This window comes from Choloepus didactylus, chromosome 3, assembly GCF_015220235.1.
Source record: "Choloepus didactylus isolate mChoDid1 chromosome 3, mChoDid1.pri, whole genome shotgun sequence".
Classification (NCBI taxonomy): domain Eukaryota; kingdom Metazoa; phylum Chordata; class Mammalia; order Pilosa; family Megalonychidae; genus Choloepus; species Choloepus didactylus.
The window spans coordinates 72,699,437-72,711,611 of NC_051309.1; the positions used below are offsets into that span (position 1 = coordinate 72,699,437).

The 12,175-nt window shown below is 37.7% G+C and overlaps 1 protein-coding gene across 1 annotated transcript in view; it reads right to left on the minus strand.

Moving 5' to 3' along the window:
- The window catches only part of LOC119530298 (UDP-glucuronosyltransferase 2A3-like), a 352,297-nt gene that overhangs the window by 197,396 nt on the left and 142,726 nt on the right, over positions 1 to 12,175 (minus strand). The window lies entirely within an intron of this gene.

Genomic DNA, 12,175 nt, shown 5'->3' on the forward strand with positions numbered 1-12,175 from the left:
GGGTTAATAGGTTCTTACATTAATCTGGAAGATGCTTTGGACATAAACTTATACATATAATATAGACAATAATTAAGACAAACAAGTGACAAGCAGAACATAAACTATGGTAATAAGGGCCATTTTCTATTTTATGGCAAATTCATTAACCACTTAGTAAATGCATTTAGTTTACTATAATTTTAACATTATTATTTTGCATATGATTTACTATTGAAGAGACATTGTTATATTTATTTGATATATATGTGCAGCACTGAATGCTAATGAATGCTTAAGTTTTTCCTGAGCTGCATTAGGTGTTAAGTTTATAATACCATACATTCTGTCCCCTCATAAAGCAGGACTTAGTGTTAATTATGTTTTTAAGTTTCAACCACATCACACTGGCAATTACAGCTCCAGGAGGTATCTTATTGTACAGTTGTAGTGCAGCGTCATTGGTCCTCTGGGAAACAGGACGGTGGGTTCCAGGGTTTCATTGGTTGTTCCACAGAATCCTGTGGCACCATGCAGCAGAGCTAGTCTGGAGACAATGTTCACCAAAAAGTTTAAGTGACTGAGTCTTTTCTGGCAGGCAGAGGCAGAGGTGTCTGTAGTAAAAGGTGTTTTCAGTAACAGCATGTGTCCATTTACTTCTGGAGCATGTTCATGTGATGTAGTTGACACTTACAGTTTTAGTGACTACAGAAATGGGTTTTACCAATAACTCTGATGGGGAGAGAGCATGCAGGCATGGTACTAGGAGCTTGGTTTAAACATGCAAGCACTTTCATTAAAATAGAGGTCTAATTTTTCTTTACATTTTTAGTAGGGTTATGTTAGATAATGGGTAGAACATAATTTATATACTCGCCTTGCTTCTTTATAAAGGTGTTTCTTTGTTGTTGAAGATGAAGCTTTGACTTGTAGCTAACTGCAAACACTTTCAGAGAAGCATTAGAGTAAAACAATGTAACTTACAAGGAAATTTGGCTGTTTTTGTGACAAATAACACTTTAAAAATAACTGAAATTATAACTAGCAGTATTATATTGTGGTTTGATGTTATACACATCAGTAACTAAAAGAAGGTTAGAAGTTTTTAATTCTTATAACATTGTCTAAATGTTTCTTCTGCAACTTATATTACATGAGTTTAATTATTTTGCCTTTTACAGTGATTATTGAGGAAAACATTTTATAGCATTTTACTAAAAAATACAGGTTTAAACTTGTTAGAATATTGCTAAATAATTAAAACACTTTAGTTAATGCATCTTGAAATAGTAATAAACAATTATTGGCAAGGATTAATGGAATGTATAGGTGTTACATTGTTTCTCTTAAAAAATGCACGCAATGATTTAACTTGGCATGAATTTTGAAATTCATGAAAGTATTTCGTTTTTTTAGTTTTGTTAAAATTTTTATACCATATTGGCTTTATGAATATGTTGATTACTATATTACTGTGCAAGGTTGCAGTTACAAATAAGCTTTATAATTTTGTATAGCAATTATTAAATTAGAGTATTTGAGAGGATTTTGTTATTATGTCCACCTTTTTATGTGCTTTAAGGCAGCTTCCTTGGTAGGTTTGGGACATATTAGGAGGATATGGGTTAAAGCTTCTGCTTTGTGATTACAAGGAGAAGTTTTTCTAATTTAATTAATTATTTAGCAAAGTATTTTCTTATTATTTTTTTTTAATGTAGTGTGTTAATACTGTTAAATATTTGAGGTTTGATGACAAGTTGAAGTGAAGATATTGTTTTCTTTATATATTCCAGGTTTATTACAGTGATTATTAAGTAATTGATGGATATATTTATTTGAGGCATGGCTAGCTTAGAAAACAAATAATATTTTTATACATTTACAAAGTTTTATTTAATATAAAATGAGTAAACATAGTTTTATTTACTGGCTAAACAAGGCTGCTAAAGGGACTTTGTGCTCATGTTACAGGTTCATTTGTTACACTTTAAACCTATGGTTTCTATTGGAAAAGGCCTGAGCTTTATTAGGTCATCATTTAGCCAGTTTGGGTTTCATTAAGTAATCTCCCATTTAAATAAGAGTATAGGGACAGACAATAATTTCAAAGCAGAGAGTGCCTAATACAAGAATTTAAATAAACATAATAATGCTAACATAAAGTACAAGAAATTATTTTGATAAAAGAGACTCTTCGCATCCTACACTGATTACTCTGAAAAACACTTCTACAACCTTTTATTAAGAAATAACACCCCAATAATTTAAGGAAACTTTTTCTTAGTAAAAACAGCAGGAGACCTTAATGTGAGGAGCTTGCAGTATGGTGAGGAATGTTTATATTTTGTGAATTATTAGGCACATACAACATTGCATATTACTGCTTTGGGTGGTGGTTAAAATATTTAATGCTATTTTGTTTTATAAAACCATTTTTTCTTTTAGTTTTGAGGTTTTGTTGTTAAGCAGTGTTATTACTAGTTTTTACCATTTTTTTAACTTTGACCACAGAAATAGTTGTTTTTACAAACTTTTTACAGCTTTCTGTACTTATCTTTTAACCTTGATTACAGAAATAAATTTTCCACTCTACAAACCTTTTACAACTTTCAGTATTTATCTAAGCTTTATCCCACATTCGTATCCTTCCATGCTTTCTTTTACATTTTTTTTATTAAATTCAGTTTTATTGAAATACATTCACACACCATACAATCATCCATGATATACAATCCACAGTCCACAGTATGATAGCATAGTAATGCGTTCATCACCACAATCTATCTCTGAACATTTTCCTTACATCAGAAAGAACCAGAACAAGAATAAAAAATAAAAGTGAAAAAAGAACACCCAAATCATCCCCCCATCCCACCCCATTTGTCCTTTAGTTTTTATCCCCATTCCTCCACTCATCCATACACTAGATAAAGGGGGTGTGATCCACAAGGTCTTCACAATCACACTGTCACCCCTTGTAATCTACATTATTATATAATTGTCTTCAGGAGTCCAGACTGCTGGGTTGGAGTTTGGTAGTTTCAGGTATTTACTTCTAGCTATTCCAATACATTAAAACTTAAGAGGTGTTATCTATATAGTGCATAAGAATGTCCACCAGAGTGACCTCTCGACCCCATTTGAAATCTCTCAGCCACTGAAACTATTTCATCTCATTTTGCATCCCCCTTTTGGTCAAGAAGATACTCTCAGTCCCATGATGCCAGATCCACATTCATCCCCGGGAGTCATACTCTGCGTTGCCAGGGAGATTTACACCCCTGGGAGTCGGGTCCCACGTAGGGGGGAGGGCAGCGAGTTCACCTGTTGAGATGGCTCAGTTAGAGAGAAAGAGGGCCACATCTGAGCAACAAAGAGGTACTCAGGGGGAGACTCTTAGGCACCATTACATACAACTTTAGACTCTCCTTTGTGGTAATGAGCTTCATAAGGGCAAGTCCCATGCTCGAGAGCTCAGTACATCAAACCGCCAGTCCCAATGTTTGTGACAACATCAACACCAGTCCAGGTGAGGATGTCCAACACATGTGCACCTTCCCCCAGATCCTCGGGGCTGGGGAGGGGGAGGCTGTAAATATATTTTTTATTATCTGTCCAAATTGCTCTAGGATGTGTCACTATTTCACTCCAGCCTATACTAACCTACTGTATCTCACTTCCTAGTCAAAGTTCCATGCAATTGTGATGTTTGAACAAATTGACTGTAGAGTTGTACCATTTAGAAAATTTAGATCCTGTACCAAATAGATATCTGTTCCCTTGGTCTCATATGAAAGTTGAAGTTTTAAAACACAATCAGTTTCAACCTTTATCCTTTGGCCTGGCTTGCCCTGGTCTTAACCAGACCTGCTTCATTCATATCACTAATTGAAGTCTGGGCTCTTTTTCAGCTTTTTTTTTTTTTTTTTTTTTTTTTGACAGTGGCTGTATGCACTAATACTGACATTCATATCTGCCGAGCTCTAGCTCTGAGTTTCAGATGTCTCAGAGATATGCATTGTTCCAGAGACCAATCAGGTTATACGCTAGGGGATCAGCATCTCAAAGTTTAGAGATAGGCCTTACAATTCAGGGATAGAGTTAACTGCTGTAAGAGCTTACAATCTAGGGACTATTACAATTATTGTGTCCACGTTAGGCTATGTTCTAAGATTCAATTCTGAGTTTACACATTGTAGTTAGTTCATATTGGTGAGGCATCATCCCTCTCACCATGTTTTCTCCAACACTTTTACTCCTATATATATTTTTTCCTACAATTTTATAGAGTTATATTCACATACCATACATTTATCCACAGTATACAATCAGTTGTTCATGATATCATCATAAAGTTGTACATTTATCACCACAATCAGCACTTGAACATATTGATTACTACAAAAAAAATTGTTTTTTTTTTTTTTTAGCAATAAGAAAAAATGATAAAAAGAAAAATAACATGTCATACAATACAATATACTACTAAGGACAGCAAATTTGTAAACCAATGTTTATTGCAGCATTATTCACAATTGCCAAGAGATGGAAACAGCCCAAATTTCCATCAAAGGATGAGTGGATAAACAAACTGTGGTATATACACATGATGGAATATTTATACAGCTGTAAGACAGAACAAAGACATGGATCATGTAATAATGTGGATGAACCTTGGGGACATTATGTTGAGTGAAGTTAGCCAGAAACAAAAGGACAGATTCTGTATGGTCTCACTAATATGAACAGACATTAATGAACAAACTTTGGGAGTTAAAAGCTGACAACACAGGTGACCAGGAGATAGAAAGAGGGCAGAGATCAGCCATTTGATGCTGAAGGACTACAGAATGTTTAGGATTGATTGCACAGATCCAGAAATAGATAGCATAATACTGTGTGATGGTAGCACAGTATTGTAAGTACACTGAACAAAGATGTCTGTGAGTAAAGCTAAAAGAGGTGGGATAGGAAAATGTATGACACCAGAGGTAAAGATACATGATAAAGACTGGGACTGTATAACGTGGCAAAAACTGGAGTGGCCAATGACTGTTACTAAATATACAAATATAAAAATGTTTTTGCATGTGGGAAAGCAAATGAATGTCAACCATGTAGAAATTTGAAAAAGGGATGGTATTCAGGAAAAAACATAATCAAAGCAAACTGGAGTCTATGGTCAACAGTAACATTGTAATATACCTCCATTAAATGTAACAAAGGCAATATGCCAATGCTAAATGTATATGAGAGGGGGATATAGGGGAGTAATATGGGATTCTTGGTAGTGGTGTTATTTGCTGTCCTTTTACATTTTTAAACAATTAGTCATTTAGGACAAAGCTACTTGCCTTTTTCCCTTAATTAGAAAAACATTCTTTACAACATGCTATTACCACTAAAATTAAAGTTGCTAGAATGATACTAAATATTTAAAAAAAAAACATTTTTTATAGAGAGAGGGAGTCAAAGTTGTCATTATCAGATTCCTTATTAGGGATATTATTTTATGACACTGGTTTGATAATTTGCACTTTTGCTGATTTTTAAATTGTATTAGTTACTTTTGATGTCTTTTTAGCAATTTTAGGTTTTTGCAAGGACCCTTTTGACTAGGTCTTTTGACTTTTTAATTTTAAAAACTGATAGGCTAGCACATTTACATTATTATTTTTTATTTAATTGCTTTGGAAGTTTTGATATTAAAGCAGAGGTGGAAGTCCACATATTTTTTTAAACTATAACTTTCCTTTTAACTTACAGATTTCTTTGTCTTTCTTGAGACAGTTTGCTGTAGCTAGCTATACCACACATAAAGGCTAGCTGGCTGCAGCTATAGCTTATTAACAATTTTAATGATACTTTGTAAATTTAGACTAATTATTAAGAAAGATATATAGCTGGTATATTTAAATTCACTGAGTTTGCATGCACGACTTTTGGATTAACTTAATTAGCTTTAGTACACAAGAAACTAATTGAAACAAAAGAAAGTAAAGTGAAGACAATACACAAAAAATTACACACTTACCCAACACAGGGAAAGTCTCAATTGTAAAGCTATCTTAATTTAGATGCGTTTGGTGTTTACGGCAGGTGCTTCCATTTGGACTTGAGTCCCGGTACTCTAGGAAAAATTTCTGGGTAGCTGAGGAGAGCTCCACAGCCCACAAGACATGGATTAGGGCATTTGAAAACATGGTTTTAAATAGTTAGACTTGCCTGATCTCTCATTAAATAGAGAAATAAGTTTTCTTTTTGTTAGGGGAGAGGGAAATTTTTAAGTAAGTGACTTGTGGCTTAGAAAATTGTTTTTTATTTTTGAAAACTTTATATCCTTTTTGTTGGAGGAAGTTAAGGGGAGTGCGATAAGGCTAGGGCAGCTGCACAGTAGGAGGTCATTCACACATTGAAGCTGCTCACTGGGATGTAAATTTAGTGTTTCTAAATCAAAGGCTAAACATTGTTAGGGATGGGGTAGGTTTGTTGATAGTAAAACAGCAGCAGACAGTAATTGAGGAGTTCTTGCCTTATTCATTTATCCTCCAGTTACGCCAGGTGTGCACACTTTAGGTTTGTGCTGCACTCTCCTGCCCAGGAGAGGTGGGCTGGAGAGGGAGATGGGGGAGGGGCGCACAGGCAGCCAGTGGGCTGCGCACGGGTGGGGTGAGATAAGGAGGGGGTGGTGGTGATGGGATGAGAAGTGGGGGAAGGGGTTAATGGTGAGGGGAGGGGAGCAGAAGGGGTTAGAGAAGAGTTACAAGGTGAATGATTTGCAGGGTTAAAGAAGAGAAGCTGCTTAAAGGCTTTTCAGGGTTGACTTTTGTAGAGAGGAAAGTGGAAGACTTAGAAGAATTTTTTTGTGAAGGAGGAGGATTTGGTAGGAGACAACAGAGTGGCCCAAGAATAGCCGGGAGCAAACAGTTTAGAAAGCTTAAGATTAAAAGCTACAGACCACTTGTTGTTGTGCTGAATAAAATTATTAAGTTCAGTGAGAATTTGCCAATTGAAAGTGCCATTTTCTGGTCAATGCTTTTGTTGTTCTAAAGGATACTGTGGCCAAATTGTACTGGTTCTACTTCCCCTTTTAACTGAAGTTTAAACATCTGAGGAGGTAGATTTAGGAGGAAATTTAGCTTTGGAGCTATTGAAAAGTGACTGTATATTACCTATGATTATCTAAGAAATTTGACAGGCTTGTGATTTGTTAGGGAATTTTTGCTCGTCAGAGGCTTACAGAGATCGCCCATGAGAGATATTCATGGTTTCCTGCTCCTTTAGAGGCTTACAATTTCCCTGGATGAGGCTGACACGAATTGGGGCTACACTCGTCAGAGGCTTATGGAGATCGCCCGTGGGGAGACCCATGGTTCCCTGCTCTTTTAGAGGCTTACAGAGACCATCCAAAACATTGCTTGAGTGAGACTAACGGCCCAGACCCATACAGCCCAGACCCATACGACCCAGTCACAACAACAAAGCAGGTGTCCCTGGTTTGCCGTTGGGGGTCAGGAAATGCGTGCAGTCTTTTGCCCAAGGCGTCCCCCGGGTTACTTTGACTGCTGCAATGGGGAAAGACACTCACGGAGTGTCGGAGAGTTTTGACTGAGCACTCAGGTTTCCTAGGCTTACGAAGCCAGGCATCGTGTGAAAGCGAGCCGAGGCGCCACCCTCAGGTGGGCCGGGATGTCCACGCGACATCGAACAAAATTCCTGAGGGGGGATCTGGGCAGAAAGACGTCACTTACCTACCTAGGGCTGAATTAGTTGTAGATGTTTGAGAGCCATGAGGGTGAGCCGGCGTTGCATCAAGGTGGTCTGAGTTGATGGACTCAAGCCACTGAATGCATGGAAACCTGAAGGGCTGTGTTGTTCTGGGAATGGAGTTGACTGGGAGGCTGCCCCATTGCCCTGAGGGGCCAGGAAACTTAAACCTCAGTCAAACCTCCGTCCTGGGTTTCGGCACCAAATGTTATGTTCAGAGCCATTCAAGAATCCACACAAACGTAGTGAGTCATGGTTTAAGTAGAGAATTTAAGGTTTATTAGAGGAAGAAAGCAGAAGAAAGCAGGTGGGAGCCATCAGAAAAGAAAGAAAGAAAAAATGGCTCCAGCCCTCTATCTGAGAGCAGCATTTTTTAAAGGAAAAACCCACATGAGGAGGGAAGGGTGTTGAGGGAGAAGGATGCCTGCTGAGTGCATCCTGTGCGTCGATTGGGTGGGTGTCTGTCAACTTCTAGGCTGATATGTTGTTAGGATTCTAGCCTATTATTCTTCTCAGAAAAGCAGCTACATTATCTATCTAGGGAGAGCAGGCCTTTTCAGTTGTTTGTCCTACAGAAATATCTGATCTTGCTTTTACCCGCCTTTTGGGGTTGGGGCACCACTGTGGCGGGGACAGCCTTAAACAGCCTTCATTCTTTAGTTTATGGGGCACCTGTTTTCTGTGAGATAACCTGCGGGGCCTCTGGGTTAGAAACTCTTTCTACATGTTAGTTCCTTTCTTTCTGGGATCTAGCAACTAGGGTTCTAACACACTACTCTTCTTTGATGTGCACTATATTATCTATGTGAAGGAAGCAGGCCTTTTGGCTTGTTTGTGGTCATTCATCTTTATAGGCATATCTGATCTTGCCTTGTCTGCCCCCTGGAGTCTAGGTGTCACTGTGACTGGGATTTCTAAAACAGCCTTCAACCCTTAGTTCATGACACACTTGGTATTTATGAGATAAGCAGCAGGGCCCGTGGATCAGACATTCCTTCTATATGTTAGACTCTTTTTCTGGGGCCTGACAGAGGCAAGCCTCATTGGGACGTGCATGCCATGACTAAAGGCATTAAATTTCAATAAAAGCAAATAAATACTGTTCTGGCTCAAAGAAATGTTTAGGTCAGCAGGTACCAGTTTGCAACCTTTGTTATATGACCTGGTCCTGGCCTGATTTAATTCTGAATATTGTGTATATGTTTCAGAGACTCTAGATTCTGTTGTCTTCCTCTAAGGAGTGATAACCTTGAACTTGTATAGATTTACTTTTATATTTTACAGGTGTGAATCTGTAGAAAGCCCAAGGTATTTTCCAGCCCCCTCTAACTTGGTAGGTTCAACCTCCCAATTTTGTCTTCCTGTAGATCTTATTCATCTTTCATTTTATCCTGATTAGGTTCTTACTAAGTATGGTGTGGCCTGTTCTCAAACATTATCTCAGCCTTCTTGCCCCCTCTTACATTATCTGGGCTCCAGTCCACTGGTCTTCTAAGATCCTTGACTGCACCAAAGCTTCTTTCTCCCTCAGAACCTTTGTATGTGCTGTTTCCTACCTCGCAGACTCTGACCTCAACCTTTTATTGACTAATTCTCATCCCTTAGGTATAATTGTCAACTCACCTCCTCAGAGAGGCCTTTCCTAGTCTTTCTATATAAAGAACCCCTCACCCCCACCCCATATTAGCCCCTTACTTGTTTCTTTCATAGAATCTATCATAATTTTTAATTAATTAGCTTACTTGTGCCTTATCTCTGTCACTAGAATGTCAAGTTATATTCCTGGAGGACAGAGACCCCAGGGACTAGGACGATATTTGGAACTTAATAGGAATTTAAGAACTACAGAATAAATAAATAAGTATAAAACACTCTTTATTCAACCTTTTCTTACGTAAGCCTTCAATATCAAGCTGAATTGAACCATGGGCAGTTTTACTACCTAGGACTTTTTCACTTGACATTTCCTCTATCATGAATGTCATCATCCATCTGCCCAATCCCATTGTCCTTTCTCCCCTTCACATAGTTGAAATTAACAGTCCTTTAGGTTTCAGCTAGGTATAATTTTCACTGCCAGAACACCTTCCTTGACTCTCCGTTGTACCTCCGACTGGGTTCTAATAACATCCGATTTTACTCTATAGGAGGCTCTGTTAAGTGATTGAGGCAGGGTCTGGAGTCAAACTACCTAGACTTTATCATGCTATGCTACTTACTACTAACCCTGTGATCTTGGGAACTTTCATTTCAAATTACTCCACTTTCCATTACGTAAAATATGTAATATAATCTAACAGTGTTTTTAGAGGAGTAAATGAAATATTGTTGGCCAAGTGCTCAGCACACTATCAGGCACACAGTAACTCAATTTGTTTTAGTTATTACAGAGTAACTTCCTTTTTCTAAAAAAAATTAAATCCAGTTTTATTGAAATATATTCACATACCATACAATCATCCATGGTGTACAATCAACTGTTCGCAGTAAAATCATAGTTATGCCTTCATCATCCCAATCTATTTTTGAACATTTTCCTTACACCAGACAGAATCAGAGTAAGAATAAAAAATAAAAGTAACAAAGAACACCCAAATCATTCCCCCATCCCACCCTATTTTTCATTTAGTTTTTTTGTCTCCATTTTTCTACTCATCCATCCATACACTAGATTAAGGGAGTGTGAGCCACAAGGTTTTCACAAACACACTGTCACCCCTTGTGAGCTACATTGTTATACAGTCATCTTCAAGAGTCCAGGCTACTGGGTTGGAGTTTGATAGTTTCAGGTATTTACTTCCAGCTATTCCAATACTTTAAAACCTAAAAAGTGTTTTCTATATAGTGCATAAGAATGTCCACCAGAGCTATCTCTCGACTCCATTTGAAATCTCCCAGCCACTGAAACTTCATTTCTTTTCATTTCGCATGCCCCTTTTGGCCAAGAAGATGTTCTCAATCCCACAATGCTGGGTCCAGATTCATTCCTGGGAGTCATATCCTGCTTTACCAAGGAGATTTACACCCCTGGGAGTGTAAGGTGGCTTAGCTAGAGAGAGAGGGCCACAACTGAGCAACAAAAAGGTACTCAGGGGCAGGCTCTTAGGCACAATCATACGCAGGTTTAGCCTCTCCTTTGCAGTAACGAGCTTTGTAAGCGCAACTTCCATGACAAGAGGGCTCGGCACTTCAAATTGCCAGTCCTCAATGTTTGTGAGAATATCAGCAACAATCCGGGTGAGGAAGTCCAATACTTCTGCATTTCCCCCAAGCTCCTCAGGGGGCCCTGTATATATATATATATTTATACTCTGCCCAAATTACTTTGGGATGTGTCGCTATTTCACTCCATCCTATACAAACCTACCGTATCTCACTTCATATTCAAAGTTCCACATAACTGTGGTGTTTAAAGAAACTGTAGAAGTTATACTGTTTAGAAAATATAGAACCTGTACCAAATGAACATCTCTTCCCTTGGTTTCACATGGAAGAGTAACTTCCTTTTAACCTGCCTGTTTTCTTTTTTTTTTTTTAAATCATCATTTTATTGAGATATATTCACATACCACGCAGTCATACAAAACAAATTGTACTTTCGATTGTTTACAGTACCATTACATAGTTGTACATTCATCACCTAAATCAATCCCTGACACCTTCATTAGCACACACACAAAAATAACAAGAATAATAATTAGAGTGAAAAAGAGCAATTGAAGTAAAAAAGAACACTGGGTACCTTTGTCTGTCTGTTTCCCTCCCCTACTTTTCTACACATCCATCCATAAACTAGACAAAGTGGTGTTTGGTCCTTATGGCTTTCCCAATCCCATTGTCACCCCTCATAAGCTACATTTTTATACAACTGTCTTCGAGATTCATGGGTTCTGGGTTGTAGTTTGATAGTTTCATAACCTGCCTGTTTTCTACATTATATTGAAAATTCCTTAAGATAAGAGTTACTGTCCTGTTCACTCTTGGCTCTCCAACATCTGACTGATAGGCATGTTTTATACTTACTTAAGTTTTCCCTTCTCTCATTCTTTTTCCTGCAGGCCATCCTCCAGATGGCTCTATGACAAAAATCTGTCCTTATTTTTCCACTGCTTAAAATCTTCCCACTGCCTTTGTGTTGGTCTTAATTTTTTAAATTGGTCATCATACCAACAAACTCTGGACTACCTGTCTTCCTCTGAACATAGCAGTAGCTTGTTTATTATCGTAATATTACCTCTCTTTTGAATTTTCCTTTCTTTTTAAACTCAGTCCGCATTAATGCAAAATTGTATTTTCATTCCTTTGGGCAAAGAACTTGTTACACAAGTTTCACTTACAGATTTTACCATATTACATAGTTACGCCATTTTTGGTCATTTCTGTAGTTTCAATTCCTTGATGGTCTGTTTAAATTAATTGTGTACTCCAG